Source organism: Monodon monoceros, unplaced genomic scaffold (assembly GCF_005190385.1).
Source record: "Monodon monoceros isolate NGI ecotype Baffin Bay Population unplaced genomic scaffold, NGI_Narwhal_1 Super_Scaffold_16, whole genome shotgun sequence".
Taxonomy (NCBI): Eukaryota; Metazoa; Chordata; class Mammalia; order Artiodactyla; family Monodontidae; genus Monodon; species Monodon monoceros.
In genome coordinates, this window is record NW_021703772.1 from 29,592,014 (window position 1) to 29,614,826 (window position 22,813).

The window sequence follows — 22,813 nt, forward strand, 5'->3', positions numbered from 1 at the left end:
ATATACTCAGTTTAGTTAGGGAGACACTCATTTAGGTAACAAAGGAAACATATCCAGAGTGGCATAGCAATAAGACAAGAAAATGCTTTACAAACGGAGAGCAGAAGATCTGGAAGGTATCAAGCAAGGCTGAGCTGACACCGGGAGGATGATATAAGCTCTGCTTCCTAAAGAGGAGAGCTATGGGCTTCTAGGAAAGAAGGTGCTTGAGAGAGAAAAATGCTATAATTAGAGTTAGAAGCCAGATTAATAAAACTGTCTTCTCTGCCAGAAGGGATCATGGAAAACATAAAACAGGTAAACAGTTGATTACTAATGAGACTGTAGGTAAATTTTTTCTTTTCCTTTTTTGTTTTTTGTTTTTTTGGCTGCATTGGGTCTTTGCTGCTGTGCGCAGGCTTTCTCTAGTTGCAGCTAGCGGGGGCTACTCTTTGTTGCAGTGCACAGGCTTCTCATTGCGGGGGCTACTCTTCATTGAGGAGCACGGGCTCTAGGCGCATGGGCTTCAGTAGTTGTGGCATGCGGGCTAAGTAGTTGTGGCTCACAGGCTCTAGAGCGTAGGCTCAGCAGTTGTGGCGCACTGGCTTAGTTGCTCCGCGGCATGTGGGATCTTCCCAGACCAGGGATCTAAGCCCTGTCCCCCGCATCGGCAGGTGGATTCTTAACCACTGCACCACCAGGGAAGTCCCTTTTTTTTTTTTTTTGGCAATCACTTTGGGAAATAAGGTTCCCTAATATATTTATCACAGAAAGATATGCAAAATATTAATATGTCCATCAAGTAATTATTATATTCATCACATTATAAAGTACATCTTAATGCAGAAAAAAATTTCTTTCTTCTTACTTTTGTCAGAAAAATCAGAGAATTTCCCCCACTTAACCAAATTTGGCCCACATAATTAGAAGGAAATCACAGAGCTATGGAGTCACAGATGTTAAAATTTCAAGGTGCCATTCTGCCATGGAGGATGCATTTTAATCTTTTTACATCATCAGAGTTAATTGGAGGAAATGCAGAACAATATTGGCTCACAGACAGGGAGCTGGAAGCGGGTTGCACCTGGGCAGAATATATTTCTAAATTTTGCCTGAATTTTCCACGTGAAGAAGCCGAGACAAAAGAGGGGAAACGATCAGGACAGTCTCATGGCTGGTGAGTAGAAGAATGAGCTGGAGCCCGGGGAAAGGTCTCCTGGTTTAGTTTTCTTTCCAGCATTGCCTCCTTAGAAAGTGCACAATGACAGTGAGGGTCCTCTATATAAGAATGCAGGAGGGTGTATTGTACAATTAAAAGATTCTCATTAAAATGATGAAATACACAATGTTTTTACTTAAAGAAAAATATGTCCATATATATGGGAAGTCCCTTTTCTTGTTTTTATTTCCCTCATTGCTATGATAATATTGTTTATTCTATGTTCATTAAAATATCAAACATATATGGTGTGTGTGTCTGTGTGTGCACACGTGTATAAACTATAACATTTTCAGGAAAATTTTTTCCCTCCCTTTATCTTTTTGCTCATGGTTTTTTCCCCTACTCTCAATGATTTTTCAATAGATCTAGATCCTTCAAGAGTTTCCACCCTTTTTTCTTCAAATACAGTGGGAAAAGTTCATAGAATTTCAAAGACCTTCTTCTTTTGAGTTCCAGGACATTTTACGGTATTTCAGAGAAGACAGCTTTGGAAATTCCCCAACTAAGAAGGAAGGAAGAGAACCAGCTAATCAGATACTAGAAGCATGCTTTGTTGTAACGGGTTGAGTTGCTGAAGAAAGAACGGATTGAGTTCCTTCACCAGGGAGTCTTGCATCAATCTTGGTTGCACAGTATGTTTTTCTCTACATAGAAAAACAGGAGACACAGAATCCTGCCAAGTTTAAAATGAAATCAGTTTGAGGAAAATACATCACTTTCTTAAGGATATCTGTATATGCATAACTGAATCACTTTGCTGTACACCTGAAGCTAACACAACATTGTAAATCAACTATATGCCAATATTAAAAAAAAAGAAGTGAGAAAGGAGCAAAATGTAAAAGAAAATGTCAAGCAATCTCACTATCAACAGATTTTCTCATAAGTCTTATAAAATCACAACTTGAGAACTGAACTGATCTAATATTCTATTGAATAAAGCCGTGTAACTGAGATTTATAAGCAAAAATAAATAAATAAATAAATGAGAAAACATGTTACTTTCTTTGCTCATACAGGCTTTTCTGTACATGAGCAATCTGGGTCTATCCCACAGCTAGAGAAACATAAAAGTCCAGCTTGTGGATCTTTTTTCTGTGTAATGCAAAAACTCAAATATGGGAATATGTTTTAGGAGTCTTAAAGAGCAAAAGAAAATATCAATAGGACATTTAAAATTATAATCTAGTTCTAATCCCTTATTCTAAGTTTGCACATTGGTGATCACCAATGTGATCAAGACTCATATATAATAAAAATAATGCCCTATATTTCTTGTGTTTTATCTCAATTATCTAGAATAACATAAAGCTAGTAGGGCAGACTTTTTTATTATCCTCTTATAGAAGAAAAACATTTTTAAAAGGCACAGAGGGGTTAAATGATATTTTTATACAAGGTCACACATCAAAGAAAGAAATATGAGGTTCAGTGAGAAAAAGTGCCAAGTTCATGCCAGAAGTCCTTAAACCTCCAAACCTCAATGTTTCCTGGTCATTAAAATATAAATAATAATAGCTTACCAACAGGATGTATGTGATGATTAAATTATATAACAACGTAACAAAAAGTTCCTAGAAAAAGTTGGCCACATAGAAAGAGATCAATAATTTAGAAAGGAGGGGGTAAAGTAAAAGGAGGAAGAGAAAAACAGAAGAAGAAAACTATATTAACGTTTTGGAAAGGTTATCAGTCAAGCTCTACCTTAACAACTCCCTCCCAATATAGCTGGGCACCTCCTAGAAAATCCAATGCGCATTTAGACTCTGCAAAATTTGCAAATTTTATATTTGCATTGCTAAATACCATTAGGTATTATGCTTTGACCTTGTTCAAGTTGCCGTGTCTTTAAAATAATATGAATCATTTTCCTGAGAAGTGGAAGAGCTGCAAATGTTACATGAAGGCAATTTTGCAAATTAATTTGTTCAATGTTCTTCCCAAGATGCATTTAAATAGGTAGCTCGTGGGAGAGAATATCATCAGTTTACTTCTAGCATGTTCCATTTCACAGGATTAACAAACTTGCATTGGTTTGGTTAACCCATTAACAAACTTGTATTGAATCCCTACCTTGGGTGAGATACGGTGGCAGATATACAGATATAGAAGAATTAGTATTTAGATCAAAAAGTTTATAATCTGGTTAGGGAAATGAAATGAGAAACCAAAAAGAAATATAATACTTCAATTAAATAATAATAGTAAATATTATTTGTAAAGATGTCACATATTATTTAACCATGATTGACTACTCAATTTAATAGGAACGAGTGTACGGTATGGGTAGCAAGTACATTTAAATATGAGGAATGAGAATGCTGAGGGCTAGAGAGAGCTAAGAAAAGCTTGCTGGAGAGGTCTTTCTCAGCATTTAAAGAGAGAATTCAGATAGCTCTAGGACTGAATTAATAGGATGAAATTTCAAAGTGTTTCCAAGTGTTTGCTAACAAATAGAGACTTAAGAAACATGCCTTTAAAGTAAAAGACAGGAAGTCTTCCACTCTGGAGAGTTAAACTATAGTTTGGATTGTAGAATTTAATTGTGAGAATTAACACATGGTAATTTATTACAAAATAAGCATTGCACGAGGTCAGTAAGTCATGTGAACACATACAAGTCCAACAAATACTAAGGTATTTTGTTAATTAATCTATCTTTTAACCTGAAACTAGGAAGCTGAAGTCCTAGCCTCGATGGATATTACAGAAACAACACCAAAACATCAGCAAAGCAGAGTCTTCTCACAGGTCACAGCAGATCAGCATCTCCCAGTGTAGGAAGCAGGTCACTGTACGACCTTGTTCTCTGTGCCAGCCTAGCCAAGAAAGATAGAACGTCTGCTCTGAAAGAAATCAAGCCAACATTCAATTATCCAATCTGATAATACAGAAAAAAAGGATAGCAGGTTGAATTCTGATTTCTGACCAAATCTTTTACGAGAGCTCTTTTCTAAATAAACCAGTTTTAAAGAGAATCCAATTTCATCTTCCTCCCTTTTCTTACCTACCCCTCAGTTTGAAGTGCTCTCAAAGTCTGATACAGACAAAAGATAGACACTGAAGAGAAAGAGAGAAAATAGGCATTGATAATCCAAACAGATAGTCCAGTGAATAAATCATGAGTTCTCTCTACTGAAAATGTATTTGTAAAATTCCTCATGACCAGCCAAAGAAGAGAAGCTACATCTAATATTATTGAGGGTCGGGGAGGGAGTCCCACTAAGATCTTCCTTAGTGATCACTCGGCAACCCAGGAGAACTTTGTAACAATACACTTCCACTGATAAACCATCTTTGGACATTTATACGAACTGTCTTCTATACATCCACCCTCAGCGATTAACGTTGGCTGGATATTAAACTGACAATGCCAACTCAAGAGAGAGATGAAATCAAGCCTTCAGAGCTCTTGCTATTTGAAAATGAGTAAATCATTACAAGTATCACTAGAGCTATATTATTTGGCTTTCATATATTTTCTGAAAGATGAGTAAAAATACAATTCTGACAACAGTTACCATGGAAGCAGTTTCTTTCTGCTGTCTTTCCTGAATAGTAACATTTAATTTGATGCATTAATCTAGTAGCTGAGGTGTGATTCACCTTGTTCTTTTTCCTCATCAGTTTCTACATCACCAAACTGTGCATCTCCACGGAGTGCATCTCTCACTGCTGACACTTTCATCATAAGCAAGAACAAATTCTGTCTTTCTAGCCAGAATTATTGAACACCCACTAAATAATTTAAATAAAAGAACAGAAGTAGGGTATAAGGTTTGGAAAACAAACAGCATCAAGCTCCATGCTTAATGGCTTTGACTCATTACCCGACAGGTTGTTTTAATTTGCTTATATAACCTTAATACTTTCCGGAAAGGAAAAAGCCTTTGAGAGGCAGCTGTCCATGATGAGCCCTACTTTCTTGGCCTGTCCACTCTGGTCCTTGGAATGGACAACATCCCAGTGGACTCAAGTCAACTCAAATAACAACAGCCCAGTGGACTCAAGTCAACTCAAATATCTATGTAGAGCAAAAGAAGGTTCTTTCACTTGGATCTTTATGATGACCACATACAGATTAGTTAAGAATGAATGAGTCGGGCTTCCCTGGTGGCGCAGTGGTTGAGAGTCCGCCTGCCGATGCAGGGGACACGGGTTCGTGCCCCAGTCTGGGAAGATCCCACGTGCCGCAGAGCGGCTGGGCCCGTGAGCCATGGCCGCTGAGCCTGCGCGTCCGGAGCCTGTGCTCCGCAATGGGAGAGGCCACAACAGGGAGAGGCCCGCGTATCACAAAAAAAAAAAAAAGAATGAATGAGTCTAAAATACAGAATGAGAACTATGATACAGTAATTACACAGTCCACTTAAGCATTGTTACATACAGCAAACCATAAATGACATAGAGTAAATTCAAATATAAATTTCCAGATCTCCCTCATTAAAAAACAACTGGAAATGTATAACCAAGGGAGGTTAAGCAGACCTGTCCAGGCTAGATCTCTCTTCTCTTGAGTTACCTTGATTCTATTGACCTTCACTGGTGGAACCAACACTGTTCTTGCCCAGAACTGATTTGTATTGGGATCTCTAGACCAGCTCTGTTATTTCTATTTGAAGAAATGTTTCAGGCTCTGCTTATGAATTCATGGTAAATACATAGCTGTTTGACAACAGTATTCCTAAGAGGTCTCTGCTTCCCTTAACTACCCTCTGCAAGATGTGGGTCACAAGTTCTGTGTCACTGGAGTGGAAACTCCTTTTGTCCACAGGAACCCAGCTCTGTCTACATCTATGGATTAGAAAGAGTTCTGTGTTTTCTGGTTCTCAGCTGCGTCTGGCTCTGTCCTTTGCTCTGATCTTAGTTATGACCATGGATCGGTTGCATTCTGCCCTTTTGGATGCAAAGAGTAACTTTCAAACTGCGGGCCATGCCAAAAATGGATTTTCCCATTTTACAAAATTTTCCCATTTTACAAAATGCAGGTGCCATTAGGCTTCCTAAATCACACCATTAAAGTGTGTTCCCGGATATAGAGGCTCACAACTGTCATGTAACACAATTTTACTCAAAACAAATATGTGCACTACACATACCTTACTCAAAGTTAGATGTGGAAAAGCTAATATTGATGTGATCTCATTTTTTCTAACATGTTAGGGAAATGTTAGAAAAATTCTTCCATAGAATTCTTCAAAATGCCAACTGCACAGCCTGTAGTCACATAATTTTTAAAACTAGCATTTAGAATACTGACTGCTATGCAGAATATCCTGATTATTTTAGTAAGCAAACGATAGATCTCACTATGTCTACAGAATGTTTTAGGTTCATTAAAGCTCATTTTTATTTCCAAATGAGAACCTATAATAAGATGGAACCTTGAAGACATACAAAAATAAAAACAGTACTTCGAAATACATCTACTTCCTCAGGTTATATGCGACCTCATTGGCTACTACATCACATATGAAATCATTTACTCATTCAACAAATAATTATTGTGTCTACCATGTTTCAAGCTGAAGCTTTGGTTTTCTGGAGTTTGCATTTTAGTATGTATTGAGGGGCAGTGGAAAGAAATAGAATCAACAAATAAATTTAAAGCAAGTTGGATGGTGATAAATGCTATAGGTAAAAGGAATAAAGTAAGTAAGAGGCAAAGGGAGTGTATAGTATAAAGAGGTGATAATATTAAATAGAGTGGACAGAGAAGAACTCTTTGAAAAGGTGACATTTGAGCAAAGATTGGGAGGTGAAGGAACAAGCCACATGGATATCTGTGGAAAGAGAATTCCTGGCAGAGGGAACAGTGGTTGCAAAAGTTGTGAGGCAGGAGCATACTTGGTATGTTAATGAATTGCAAGAAGGCCAGTTTGGGTCAAGTGGAGTTAGTCAAGGGGAGTGTCGTAGGCACTGAAGTTAGGGAAGCAACAGGGGGTCAAATGTATAGGACCTTGTAGGCCACTGTAAGAACGCTGCCTTTTACTCTTCATGAAATAGGAAGTCACTGAGGTTTTTGAGCTGAAGAGTGACATATCTGTCTTCCATTTTTCAAAGTTCACTCAGGCTGTTGCATTGACAATAGACTAAAGATGAGGGACCAAGGGAGAAAGCAGAAGTCCAGTTAAGAGGCTGTTGCAATAATCCAAGCAGGGCTTCCCTGGTGGCGCAGTGGTTGAGGGTCTGCCTGCCGATGCAGGGGACACGGGTTCGTGCCCCGGTACGGGAGGATCCCACATGCCGCGGAGCGGCTGGGCCCGTGAGCCATGGCCGCTGAGCCTGCGCGTCCGGAGCCTGTGCTCCACAATGGGAGAGGCCGCAACAATGAGAGGCCCGCGTACTGCAAAAAAAAAAAAAAAAAAAAATCCAAGGAGTTGATGGTGGGTTGGACTTCGGTAGTAACCGTGGAATTGATGAGAAGTGGTCAGATTCTGGGTAGACAGTGAAAGCAGAGTTAACAGAGTTGCTAACAGATCAGTTATTGGTTATGAATGAAATAAGGGGACCAAGGAAATCGCCAGAATTTTTAGCCTAAATAACCAGAAGGAGTGAGCAATGTATTTGGATGGGGAACATGGCAGGAGGAAAAAGTGGCAGTGGGAAACCAGAACTTCTGTTTTAAATCTATTAAGTTTGATATGCACATTATATATCCAAGTAGATATGTGGATTTTGCAGTTAGATATAAGCATATAGATATATCTTTTCATTAGCATTTACTGACAATAAATGATTGAGCATATGAATGAATGAATAAATAAATGAATGCTGGGGATACAAAAAAATTCCAGTAAAAGAACTAACGAGGAAAGTATCATTCAGCAGATAACTTATTGTCTGAAATAACTTGGGTTTAAATGAGAAAGCTAAGATAACTGGGGAGAAAGGGGGCGGGAGAGAAGGGGACTATAGACGTCAGTACAAAGCAACCCACTCACTGGGTTTTACAATAACATTTTCTACTAAAACAATATCACTTTGCAACCCAAGAGGTATAATATGCACTACAAATTTCTCCAAAAGAATTCAAGTCTGGGGGGCGCCTTCAAGATGACGGAGGAGTGAAACGTGGAGATCACCTTCCTCCCCACAAATACATCAGAAATACATCTACATGTGGAACAACTCCTACAAAACACCTACTGAACTCTGGCAGAAGACCTCAGACCTCCCAAAGGCAAGAAACTCCCCCACGTACCTGGGTAGGGCAAAAGAAAAAAGGAAAAACAGAGACAAAAGAATAGGTACGGGACATGAGCCTCTGGGAGGGAGCTGTGAAGGAGGAAAAGTTTCTACACACTAGGAAGGCCCTTCGCGGGTGGAGACTGTGGGTGGCGGAGTGGGGAAGCTTCAGAGCCACGGAGGAGAGCGCAGCAACATGGGTGCAGAGCACAAAGTGGAGAGATTTCCCGCACAGAGGATCAGTGCCGACCAGCACTCACCAACCTGAAGGGCTTGTCTGCTCACCCGCCGGAGCAGGCGGGGACTGGGAGCTGAGGCTCGGGCTTCGGTAGGATCCCAGGGAGAGGACCGGGGTTGGCGGCGTGAACACAGCCCGAAGGGGCTAGTGCACGACAGCTAGCCAGGAAGGAGTCCAGAAAAAAGTCTGGAGCTGCCTAAGAGTCAAGAGACCATTTTCTCGGGGTGCACGAGGAGAGGGGATTCAGAGCACCGTCTAAACGAGCTCCAGAGACAGGCACGAGCCGCGGCTATCAGCGCGGACCCCAGAGACGGGCATGAGACACTAAGGCTGCTGCTGCGGCCACCAAGAAGTCTGTGTGCGAGCACAGGTCACTGTCCACACCTCCCCTCCCGGGCGCCTGTGCAGCCTGCCACTGCCAGGGTCCCGTGATCCAGGGACAACTTCCCCAGGAGAACCCACAGCACACCTCAGACTGTTGCAACGTCACATCAGCCTCTGCCACGGCAGGCTCGCCCTGCATTCCGTACCCCTCCCTCCCCCGCGGCCTGAGCGAGCCAGAGCCCCCTAATCAGCTTCTCCTTTAACCCCGTCCTGTCTGGTCAGGGAACAGACACCCTCAGGTGACCTACACGCAGAAGCAGGGCCAAATCCAAAGCTGAACCCCAGGAGCTATGCGAACAAAGAAGAGAAAGGGAAATCTCTCCCAGCAGCATTAGGAGCAGTGGATTAAATCTCCACAATCCACTTGATGTACCTGCATCTGTGGAATAAATAAATAGACAAAGAATCATCCCAAAATTGAGGCAGTGGACTTTGGGAGCAACTGTAGACTTGGGGTTTGCTTTCTGCATCTAATTTGTTTCTGGTTTTATGTTTATCTTAGTTTAGTATTTAGAGCTTATTATCATTGGTAGATTTGTTTATTGATTTGGTTGCTCTCCTCCTTTTTTAATTTGTTATATACATATTTTTTTCCTTTTGCTCTTTTTGTGAGTGTGTATCTGTATCCTTCTTTGTATGATTTTTCTGTATAGCTTTGCTTTTGCCATTTGTCCTAGGGTTCTGACTGTCTGTTTTTGGTTTCTGTTTTTTGGTTTTGGGGTTTTTAAAGTATAGTTTTTAGCACTTGTTATCATTGGAGGATTTATTTTTTGGTTTGGTTGCTCTCTTGTTTCTTTCTCTTTTTTTTTATTACCCTTTTTATTTTTAATAATTTTTTTATTTTAATAACTTTATTTTATATTCTTTATTTCTTTCTTTTTTTTCTCCCTTTTCTTCTGAGCCATGTGGCTGACAGGGTCTTGGTGCTCTGGCCAGTGTCAGGCCTGAGCCTCTGAGGTGGGACAGCCAAGTTCAGGACATTGGTCCACCAGAGACCTCCTGGCCCCATGTAACATCAAATGGCAAAAGCTCTCCCAGAGATGTCCATCTCCATGCTAAGACCCAGCTCCACTCAATGACCAGCGAGCTACAGTGCTAGACACCCTATGGCAAACAACTAGCAAGACAGGAACACAAACCCACCCATTAGCAGAGAGGCTGCCTAAAATCATAAGTCCAAAGACACCCCAAAACACACCACTAGATGTGGACCTGCCCACCAGGAAGACAAGATCCAGCCTCATCCACCAGAACACAGGCACCAGTCCCCTCCATCAGGAAGCCTACACAACCCACTGAACCAACCTTACCCACTGGGAGCAGACACCAAAAACACTGGGAACTATGAACTTGCAGCTTGCAAAACAGAGACCCCAAAACACGGGTTAGGCAAAATGAGAAGACAGAAATACACAGCAGATGAAGGAGCAAGGTAAAAACCCACCAGACCAAACAAATGAAGAGGAAATAGTCAGTCAACCTGAAAAACAATTCAGAGTAATGACAGTAAAGATGATCCAAAATCTTGGATATAGAATGGAGAAAATACAAGAAACGTTTAACAAGGACCTAGAAGAACTAAAGAGCAAACAAACAATGATGAACAATACAGTAAATGAAATTAAAAATTCTCTGGAAGGAATCAACAGCAGAATAACTGAGGCAGAAGAATGCATAAGTGACCTGGAAGATAAAATAGTGGAAATAACTACCGCAGAGAAGAATAAAGAAAAAAAAAAGAATAAAAAGAATTGAGGACAATCTCAGAGACCTCTGGGACAATACTGAACGCACCAACATTTGAATTATAGGGGTCCCAGGAGAAGAAGAGAAAAAACAGGGACTGAGAAAATGTTTGAAGATATTATAGTGGAAAACTTCCCTAATATGGGTAAGGAAATAGTCAATCAAGTCCAGGAAGCACAGATAGTCCCATACAGGATAAGTCCAAGGAGAAACACGCCAAGACACATATTAATCAAACTATCAAAAATTAAATACAAAGAAAAAATATTAAAAGCAGCAAGGGAAAAGCAACAATTAACATACAAGGGAATCCCCATAAGGTTAACAGCTGATCTTTCAGCAGAAACTCTGCAAGCCAGACGGGAGTGGCAGCACATATTTAAAGTGATGAAAGGGAAAAACCTACAACCAAGATTACTCTAGCCAGCAAGGATCTCATTCAGATTTGATGGAGAAATTAAAACATTTACAGATAAGCAAAAGCTAAGAGAATTCAGCACGACCAAACAAGCTCCACAACAAATGCTAAAAGAACTTCTCTAGGCAGGAAACACAGGAGAAGAAAAAGACTTACAATAACAAACTCAAAACAATTAAGAAAATGGTAATAGGAACACACATATCGATAACTACCTTAAATGTAAATGGATTAAATGCTCCCACCAAAAGACACAGACTGGCTGAATGGATACAAAAACAAGACCCGGACATATGCTGTCTATAAGAGACCCACTTCAGACCTAGGGACACATACAGACTGAAAGTGAGGGGATGGAAAAAGATATTCCACACAAATGGAAATCAAAAGAAAGCTGGAGTAGCAATTCTCATATCAGAGAAAATAGACTTTAAAATAAAGACTATTATAAGAGCAAAGAAGGACACTACATGATGATCAAGGGATCAATCCAAGAAGAAGAGATAACAATTGTAAATACTTATGCACCCAACATAGGAGCACCTCAATACATAAAGCAAATGCTAACAAGGAAACACAAGCTTTAAATGATACATTAAACAAGATGGACTTAATTGATATTTATAGGACATTCCATCTGAAAACAGCAGATTACACTTTCTTCTCAAGTGCTCATGGAACATTCTCCAAGATAGATCATATCTCGGGGTCACAAAGCAAGCCTTGGTAAATTTAAGAAAATTGAAATCATATCAAGTATCTTTTCTGACCACAATGCTATCAGACTAGACATCAATTACAGGAAAAAAATCTGTAAAAAATACAAACACATGGAGGCTAAAGAATACACTACTAAATAACCAAGAGATCACTGAAGAAACCAAAGAGGAAATCAAAAAATACCTAGAAACAAATGACAATGAAAACACGATGGCCCAAAACCTATGGAATGCAGCAAAAACAGTTCTAAGAGGGAAGTTTATAGCAACACCGTCCTACCTCAAGAAACGAGAAACATCTCAAATAAACAACCTAACCTTACACCTAAAGCAATTAGAGAAAGAAGAACAAAAGACCCTCAAAGTTAGAAGAAGGAAAGAAATCATAAAGATCAGATCAGAAATAAATGAAAAAGAAATGAGGGAAACAATAGCAAAGATCAATAAAACTAAAAGCTCGTTCTTTGAGAAGATAAACAAAACTGATAAACCATTAGACAGACTCATCAAGAAAATAAGGGAGAAGACTCACATCAATAGAATTAGAAATGAAAAAGGAGAATTAACAGGTTACACTGCAGAAATACAAAGGATCATGAGATATTACTACAAGCAACTGTATGCCAATAAAATGGACAACCTGGAAGAAATGGACAAATTCTTAGAAAAGCACAACCTTCCGAGACTGAACCAGGAAGAAATAGAAAATATAAACAGACCAATTACAAGCACTGAAATTGAGACTGTGATTAAAAATCTTCCAACAAACAAAAGTCCAGGACCAGATGGCTTCACAGGCGAATTCTATCAAACATTTAGAGAAGAGCTAACACCTATCCTTCTCAAACTCTTCCAAAATATAGCAGAGGAAGGAACACTCCCAAACGCATTCTACGAGGCCACCATCACCCTGATACCAAAACCAGACAAAGATGTCACAAAGAAAGAAAACTACAGGCCAATATCACTGATGAACATAGATGCAAAAATCCTCAACAAAATACTAGCAAACAGAATCCAACAGCACATTAAAAGGATCATACACCATGATCAAGTGGGGTTTATCCCAGGAATGCAAGGATTCTTCAATATATGCAAATCAATCAATGTGATACACCATATTAACAAACTGAAGGAGAAAAACCATATTATCATCTCAATAGATGCAGAAAAAGCTTTCAACAAAATTCAACACCCATTTATGATAAAAACTCTCCAGAAAACAGGCATAGAGGGAACTTACCTCAACATAATAAAGGCTATATATGACAAACCCACAGCCAACATCGTTCTCAATGGTGAAAAACTGAAAGCATTTCCACTAAGATCAGGAACAAGACAAGGCTGCCCACTCTCACCACTATTATTTAACATAGTTTTGGAAGTTTTAGCCACAGCAATCAGATAAGAAAAAGAAATAAAAGGAATCCAAATTGGAAAAGAAGAAGTAAAACTGTCACTGTTTGCAGATGACATGATACTATACATAGAGAATCCTAAAGATGCTACCAGAAAACTACTAGAGCTAATCAATGAATTTGGTAAAGTAGCAGGATACAAAATTAATGCACAGAAATCTCTTGCATTCCTGTACACTAGTGATGAAAAATCTGAAAGAGAAATTAAGGAAACACTCCCATTTACCATTGCAACAAAAAGAATAAAATAACTAGGAATAAACCTACCTAAGGAGACAAAAGACCTGTATGCATAAAACTATAGGACACTGATGAAAGAAATTAAAGATGATACAAACAGATGGAGAGATATACCATGTTCTTGGATTGGAAGAATCAACATTGTGAAAATGACTACACTACCCAAAGCAATCTACAGATTCAATGCAATCCCTATCATACTACCAATGGCGTTTTTCACAGAACTAGAACAAAAGAATTTCACAATTTGTATGGAAATATAAAAGACTCCAAATAGCCAAAGCAATCTTGAGAAAGAAAAACAGAACTGGAGGAATCAGGCTCCCTGACTTCAGACTATACTACAAAGCTACAGTAATCAAGACAATATGGCACAAAAACAGAAATATAGATCAGTGGAACAGGATAGAAAGCCCAGAGATAAACCCACGCACATATGGTCACCTTATCTTTGATAAAGGAGGTAAGAATATACAATGGAGAAAAGACAGCCTCTTCAATAAGTCGTTCTGGGAAAACTGGACAGCTACATGTAAAAGAATGAAATTAGAACACTCCCTAACACCATTCACAAAAATAAACTCAAAATGGATTAAAGACCTAAATGTAAGTACAAACACTATAATACTCTTAGAGGAAAACACAGGCAGAATGCTCTATGACATAAATCACAGCAAGATTCTTTTGGACCCACCTCCTAGGGAAATGGAAATAAAAACAAAAATAAACGAATGGGACCTAATGAAACTTAAATGCTTTTGCACAGCAAAGGAAACTATAAACAAGATGAAAAGACAACCCTTAGAATGGGAGAAAATATTTGCAAACGAAGCAACTGACAGAGGATTAATCTCCAAAGTATACAAGCAACTCATGCAGCTCAATATCAAAAAAACAAACAACCAAATCCAAAAATGGGCTGAAGACCTAAATAGACATTTCTCCAAAGAAGATATACAGGTTGCCAACAAACACATGAAAGGATGCTCAACATCACTAATCCATTAGAGAAATGCAAATCAAAACCATAATGAGGTATCACCTCACATCGGTCAGAATGGCCATCATCAAAAAATCTACAAACAATAAATGCTGGAGAGGGTGTGGAGAAAAGGGAACCCTCTTGCACTGTTGGTGGGAATGTAAATTGATACAGCCACTATGGAGAACAGTACGGAGGTTCCTCAAAAATCTAAAAATAGAACTACCATACGACCCAGCAATCCCACTGCTGGGCATATACCCTGAGAAAACCATAATTCAAAAAGAGTCATGTACAACAATGTTCATTGTAGCTCTATTTACAATAGCCAGGACATGAAAGCAACTTAAGTGTCCATTGACAGATGAATGGATAAAGAAGATGTGGCACATATATACAATGGAATATTACTCAGCCATAAAAGGAAACGAAATTGAGTTATGTGTAGTGAGGTGGATGGGCCTAGAGTCTGTCATACAGAGTGAAGCAAGTCAGAAAGAGAAAAATAAAATACCGTATGCTAACACATATATATGGAATCTAAAAATAATAATAATAATAATGGTTCTAAAGAACCTAGGGGCAGGACAGGAATAAAGATGCAGACATAGAGAATGGACTTGAGGACATGGGGAGGGGGAAGGGCAAGCTGGTACGAAGTGAGAGCATGGCATGTACACATATACACTACCAAATGTAAAACAGATAGCTAGTGGGAAGCAGCCGCATAGCACAGGGAGATCAGCTCGGTGCTTTGTGTCCACCTAGAGGGGTGGGATAGGGAGGGTGGGAGGGAGACGCAAGAGAGAGGGTATATGGGGATGTATGTATATGTATAGCTGATTCACTTTGTTATAGAGCAGAAACTAACACACAATTGTAAAGCAATAATACTCCAATAAAGATGTTAAAAAAAAAGAATTAAAGTCCAAGAATATCATTTTCATATATCTTGTATATATGTGTTAAAATTACAAAAGAATGATTAGCAAATGAGGATGTTAGTTCTTTAACAAACCACACAGGTTAAAAGCATTAATGTATCTATATTAAGTATTCCTAAGAAACAATACAATGCTTATCATTGATTTCCCAAAAGTCATCTTCATATTCAGAAAATCGTGCTATCTTAACTACTTTTAATATTTCAAACTTTTAATATTTCAAATATTTCAAATATTTCAAAGCTTTTAGGTATACATTGTCATACACCTCATTTTAGAAATTTTTAAAGGTATACACCTCGTGATTTTAATTTTCTAACTGTATCTACCATCTTAGGGGCCTAATCTTTTTTTTTATTGGATTTTTCTTCTCTTTGTTAACAGGAAACATTTAGCCCATTTTCTCAATTTCTTAATTCCCCTGGAGAATTAAAACATACAACTTCTAAATATTTCTCTTTTTTATTTTTAACCATTTTTTAAATCGAAGTATAGCTAATTTACAAAGTTGCGTTAGCTTCAGCTGTACAGCAAAGTGATTCAGTTATTTATATATATCTTATATATATGTGTGTGTGTATATATATATATTCTTTTTCAGATTCTTTTTCTATTACAGGTTATTACAAGACATTGAATATAGTTCCCTGTGCTATACAGTAGGTCCTTGTTGTTTATCTATTTTATACATAGTAGTGTGCATATGTTAATCCCAAACTCATACTTTATTTCCCCCTCACCAACCCCCACTATCCCCTCTGGTAACCATAAGTTTGTTTTCTATGTCTGTGAGTCTATTTCTGTTTTGTAAATAAGTTCATTTATATCATTTTTTTTAGATTTCACATATAAGTGATATTATATTATATTTGTCTTTGTCTGACTTACTTCACTTAATATAATAATCTCTAGGTCCATCCATGTTGCTGCAAATGGCATTATTTCATTCTTTACTATGGCTAATATTCCATTGTATATACGTACCACATCTTCTTTATCCATTCATCTGTCAATGGACACTTAGGTTGTTTCCATGTCTTGGCTATTGTAAATAGTGCTGCTATGAGCATTGGGGTGCATGTATCTTTGCGAATTACAGCTTTCTTTGGATACATATCCAGGAGTGGGATTGCAGGATCATATGGTAACTATTTTTAGTTTTTAAAAGAACCTCCATACTGTTCCGTAGTGGCTGCACCAATTTACACTTAGGGGTTTAACCTTAAATTGCAGAAATTAAGGTATATCCCCCATCCTACTAAATAATGTAGGTTTCTCAAAGTCTTTAACCAATTTAGTAATTAAAGTTCATATTGCAAAATCTAGGAATGAAAAGACTCAAGATCATTGTACAAATCTCTTCATTCCTACATCTTTTCCTTGGGCTGCTACTTAAGTTAGTAAATGACAGAAAGTAGACTTTTCCTCAACATACTTTTTTTTAAATCACAACGCTTCTACTCCAATACTGCCAAACAATAAGAAGTAAAGCAATTTTTACAATTTTATTTTATTTCAATTATAGTTATATCAAGTGACTTTTTTTTTACCTGAAATAAGCAAATAACTACATCAGGGCAGTATTTAATTAGTCGTGACTAGCAAGGGCACAATGTTAGTACTACTTGATAAGTAGTCCAAAATAAAAACTGCTTACAGAATATGAAATTTTTTCCTAAAATATGACTATAATAAATTTAACACTTTCATTTTAGCCCCCCAAAAAGCCATTTAAATTGACTTCAAATCCTTCTTTGTGGCTTCCATTCCAGTTAACACTAAATTAGCCAGCTTCTCGCAAAATAAAAATTACAGAATCTGCAAGAATGTTGTAGTACTTACATCAGGGCAGCAAAATGAAGTTTGCCAGCTCAGTGTGCAACCAGATTTATGTAGGAAGAGCATATATGTTAAGGGACAGAAAGATAATAGTTCCCATTTTCCTAACCTGTAGGTTTACAAGTCCTATTACAGGGTCTGCCAACCTCTGCACTATTGACATTTTAGGCTGAGTACATCTTTGATGTGGGTCGGGGTTGGGGGCTGTCCTGTACACAGTGGTATGTTTGGCAGCATCCCTGGCCTCTACCCACGAGATGCCAGTAGCATCCCATCCCCATCTCGACATCCAAAAATATCTCCCGACATTGTTAAATGTCCCCTGGGGAATGTAAAACGGTCCATGGTTGAGAACCCTTGATCTATATGTTCAGTAGATCTAAGAATATACATAGATTCCTCTAGATGTGTTGCCTTTACACAAAATTTAACCTTAATTTCAAAGCTCACTGTCAATTGTCACCAAAGCCCTTGAAACAAAACAACAGCAAGCAACCAGTACCATCAGAAAAGGGGAGTATGGTTCTCTCAAAAGTTAAAGGTTATCCATCTGATAAGAAGCAAATTCTTAAAAATTTGTACCCATAAAAATCCCCCCAAATTAAACTATAGGCTTAAATCTGTTAAATGAGCTCATATGTATTCTTCAAAAAAAAAAAAAAGGAAGAAAGAAATACTGCAACTACCCGCACACTCCAGAAATTTGATCCTTTAAAAGGTTGCCTAATGTTGGCGTTTATTTCCTTCCAAAGTGGCAGCTTCTTATTATCTTTTGAAATGTCATTTTGTGACTCAAAAGAAAACAACTGTAATTTAAACAGCAAGAAATGAGGGGGAATAAGTCTGTATGTGGCCTCTGTTTGGAAGTTACTAAGCTGTCTTCCCATGATTTTAATGTAATATGCTTTCTCCAGGGGTGTAAACCCCAGGTCTCTAAATATCATTTATATGTTGGTGGCTCCCACATTTCCATCATATATCCTGACCCGCCCCTGAGGCCAGGGCCAACTCGCCCATCGACTTATCTGTATGAGGACCAACTGTCCACTTGAAGGGGACAGGTTCAGTTTTCTCTTAGCCTCCTTTCCTCCCCAGCCTTTCCCATATTGGGAGATAGTAGCACTATTCCCCAGGAAAAAGCCTTATTGTCATTCTTGACTCCTATGTTAATTTCCTATTACTGCTGTAACAAATTTCTATGGTTTTGTGACTTAAGACAATACAAATAATTTTCTTACACTTCTGGAGGTCAGAAGTCCAAAATCAAAGTCTAGAGCCTAAACTGAAGGTGTCAGCAGGGCAGGTTCTCTGGGGGGGGCTCTAGGTGAAAATCTGTTTCCTTACCTTTTCCAGCTTCTAGAGGCTGCCTGTATTCTGTGGCTTGTGGACTGTACACAAATATTGAAGAAGTCTATTCTAGCAGACCCAACCTGACTGAAAATCCAGATATAGAAATGTTTACAGACGGGAGCAGCTTCATAGACCAGGGACTCTGAAAGGCTGAGTATGTAGTAGTAATTCATCAGGAAGCCTTAGAAGTGGAAGCCCTCCTTCCGGGTACATCTGTCCAAGAGGCAGAGCTCATAGCCCTCAAGAGGGCCCTGTGCCTTGGGGCTAAATAAAAGGTCACCATTTATACTGATTCTAAGTATGCCTTCTCTGTCGTGCATGCACATGGGGCCATATGGGAAGAGAGGGGTCTAACTAACATCAGGAAGAAAAGAAGTTAAACACGCAGAGGAGATACTGGCCTGATTAGGCTCTGTTATAATGATGGAAGAAGTAGCCATAGTACATTGCCTGGGCCCCCAAAAGACTGATAGTTATATAGCTAAAGGAAATAATTTGGCTGATCAGGGCACAAAACAGGCAGCCAGACCAAAAATCCCCATCCTAAGGCCCTAGCACTCATTCCACATGTGGACCTATCCCTGTTTAAACCTCAGTGTTGGGAAATGGATCTAGAGAAAGCAGACGAAGGGGGATTTCACGCTGACTTGAGACTTAGATGATCAGTACCAAACAACCAAAGAAGGCTGGATTTATAATGAACAGGGACTAGTGCTTATACCTGAGCATTTAATGGAAAGAGTTATTACCCATCTACATCAAGGAAACCATTAGGGGCGTGACCTAACCAACCACTGGCTACAGAAGTTTATTTTTGGTCCACAAATGCAAAGGACCAACAAAAGGTTAATGCAAAATTGCCTGATCTGGCCAGAAACAATCCAAAAATCAGTCCGCCCCCAATAGTAAAAGGGGTACAAAACCGAGGGACAGAACCAGGAGATGGTTGGCAAATAGACTTGACTGTTATGCCCAAAGCCATGAGAAATTACAGATATTTGCTGGTATTTGTAGACACCTTCACAGGACTCATTAAATTTTGTATTTGTTGTCTGTCTCATATATTTAAAAGGCCTCCCCACACGCATGATGATTGCCTAAGACTTAAGAGTTCAAGGTGGGACTTGTGAATATTTACAATTAAGTGCAAAACAATTTCATTCCTCTTATAAAAATCCATGCTCCTGATCAGCAGGAAGCATCTAGAGTGATATCACCCTATTTCCTTCAAGGTTGAGGAATGTGTAAAGAAATAGGGGGAAATTGAAACAGCACATAAAACACTGACCAGCTTAAAATGGCTTTGCTTCCTTAAAACAGGTTGTTGATTGTTTAAACCTGTAGTTATTTTACAGAGACAGCACTGTGCATGTGCAAGACGGGAACCCACGGCTCCAGGATGACCCCGAAACGAAGAATCTTGAGTTTGCAAAACTCAAAGAATAGAAATGTTGCCACTGGAGTCCTTTACAAAGTGAGAAGTCCTTCAGTAAGGAAAATCGGCTTCCGGATGGACTGATTTGAGACTAGCCAATCAGCTTTTGCCAAGTTCGCCCTTACATTTTGCCCTGAACCCTGGATGGCAGAGACAGATTTGAGTCCTGCTTTCTGTCCCCTTGCTGGTCAACCTCGTAATAAAGCTCTTTCTTTCCTCCAAAGCCAGCGCCATAGCACTGGCTTCTGTACCCGTCGGGCAGCCAGCTTGGTAACAATCCTTCCTCGCATCTCTCCAACCTCTGTTTCTGTCATGACATCTCCTTCTCTGACTCTGACTGCTGTAAGGACCCTGTGATGACACTGCCCACTCAAATATTCCAGGATAAACTCCCCATCTCAAGATCTTTAACTTAACCACATCTACAAAGTCTATTCTGCCATGTGAAATATTGTGATTTATAAGAAATATGTACATTTGGTCAGATGACCAAAATATTTTTTCATATATATTTGATCTTCATCCACAGTTCCTGGCTCACAGCTCCCTGGGAATTTCCTGGGCAATAAGAGCAATAGGAGAATATTTTGTCATAATATTTGGTCTCTGTCCTTAGTTTCTGAAAGTACTTCAGAGCCATAAAGGTGTCCTGTTATTCATAACAAGCCCTTTTTCACCACAACTAAGTTTTTGTTAGTGAGATGACTTTTGGAAAGTACCTAAGGATGGGGGCTGGCTGCTGGGGAACCAACCTGGAAGGGAGAGTTGGAACTTTCAGTTCCACCCTTTGACCTCTGGGGAAGGGAGAGAGGCTGGAGGTTCAATGGCCAATGATTTCATCAACAAGTCCTATGCAATGAAGCCTCCATAAAAACAACAGGAAAAGGAGGTTCAGAGAGCTTCTGGGTTGGTGAACGCACGGAGATTCGGGGAGAGTGGTGTGCTCGGAGAGGGCATAAAGGCTCCACACCCTTTCCCCGTACCTTGCCCTCTGTATCTCTTCTGTGTAGCTGTTCCTGAGTTGTATGCTTTTATAATAAACCAGTGATCTAGTAAGCAAAATGTCTCTCTGAGTTCTGTGAGTTGCTCTAAGCAAATTAATAGAACCCAAGGAGGAGGTCATGGGAACCTCTTTTTTATTTATTTTTTTATTTTTTTATTTTTTGCGGTACGCGGGCCTCTCACTGTTGTGGCCTCTCCCATTGCGGAGCACAGGCTCTGGACACGCAGGCTCAGCAGCCATGGCTCACGGGCCCAGCCACTCCGTGGCATGTGGGATCCTCCCGGACTGGGGCACGAACCCGTGTCCGCTGCATCGGCAGGCGGACTCTCAAGCACTGCGCCACCAGGGAAGCCCTGGGAACCTCTTATTTACAGCCAGTCAGTCAGAAGCACAGGTGATAACCTGGGTTTGCAACTGTCATCTGAAGTGGGGGGGAGAGGGGCAGTCCTTTAGGACCGAGCCCTTAGCTTGTGGGATCTGACACTAACTCCAGGTAAATAATGTCAGAACTGAGTTGCAGTCTCAGATACCCTGCTGGTGTCCTGAGAATTGCTTGCTGCTTTGGGAAACCTCCTCCACACATTAGAATCTGGTGATCAGAACCACCTTTTACCACCACGTAAGGTAACATATTCACAGTTTCTGGGATTAGGATGTGGGCATCTTTGGGAGGCCATCATTCTGTCTGCCATGATTCCTCTCCTTTTCTAACTCACCCATCCCACCACATCATCAACAATCTGGAGGCTCCACCCCTAAAATATACCCCAAATCAACTACTTCCCTGTAATTCCTCTGCTACCATCTTAGTGCAGGGCCACACAGACTCTGCCCTGGACAACTGTGAGCATCTCTTAACTGGTCCCCTTGCTGCCACTCTTGCCCCTCTGCAGTCCATCTATAAAGCTGCCAGAATGATCTTCTTAAAATATAAATCATGTAATGTGATTGCCTTGTTTAAACTCATCAGTGGCTTCCCACTATAACCAGAACAAAATTCTAATAGATACTTCATCCTCTGGTCCCTTCTCACCTTTAAAAAATAATAGAGCCTTTCCGTTTGGCAGCAGCCATCAGGTGAGCCGAGATAGGCACTTACAAGTACATCCAGGAGCTATGGAGGATGAAGCAGTCGGACGTGATGCGCTTTCTGATCAGGGTGCGCTGCTGGCACCGGGCCCCGCGCCCCACCCGGCCCGACAAGGTGCGCAGGCTGGGCTACAAGGCCAAGCAAGGTTATGTGATATATCGCGTTCGCGTGCGCCGCGGAGGCCGCAAACGCCCAGTCCCGAAGGGCGCCACCTACGGCAAGCCCGTCCACCATGGCGCCAACCAGCTCAAGTTTGCCCGGAGCCTTCAGTCTGTTGCCGAGGAGTGAGCGGGACGCCACTGTGGGGCCCTGAGGGTCCTGAGTTCTTACTGGGTGGGTGAAGATTCTACGTACAAATTTTTTGAGGTTATCCTCATTGATCCCTTCCATAAAGCTATCAGAAGAAACCCTGACACCCAGTGGACCACCAAACCAGTCCACAAGCACAGGGAGATGCGGGGGCTGACGTCTGCAGGCAGGCGCGGCCTCGGCAAGGGCCACAAGTTCCACCACACGATCGGTGGTTCTCGCCGCGCAGCCTGGAGAAGGCGCAATACTCTCCAGCTCCACCGCTACCGCTAATATAAGTAATGTTTGTAAAATCCTTACCTAATCAACAGT

General features: G+C 40.0%; 1 protein-coding gene and 1 pseudogene across 1 annotated transcript in view; one reads left to right on the plus strand and one right to left on the minus strand.

Moving 5' to 3' along the window:
- Positions 1 to 22,813, minus strand: part of ADAM23 (ADAM metallopeptidase domain 23) — a 163,367-nt gene that overhangs the window by 122,786 nt on the left and 17,768 nt on the right. The gene's annotated exons all lie outside the window — the stretch shown is intronic.
- LOC114896957 lies at positions 972 to 22,775 on the plus strand (annotated as a pseudogene).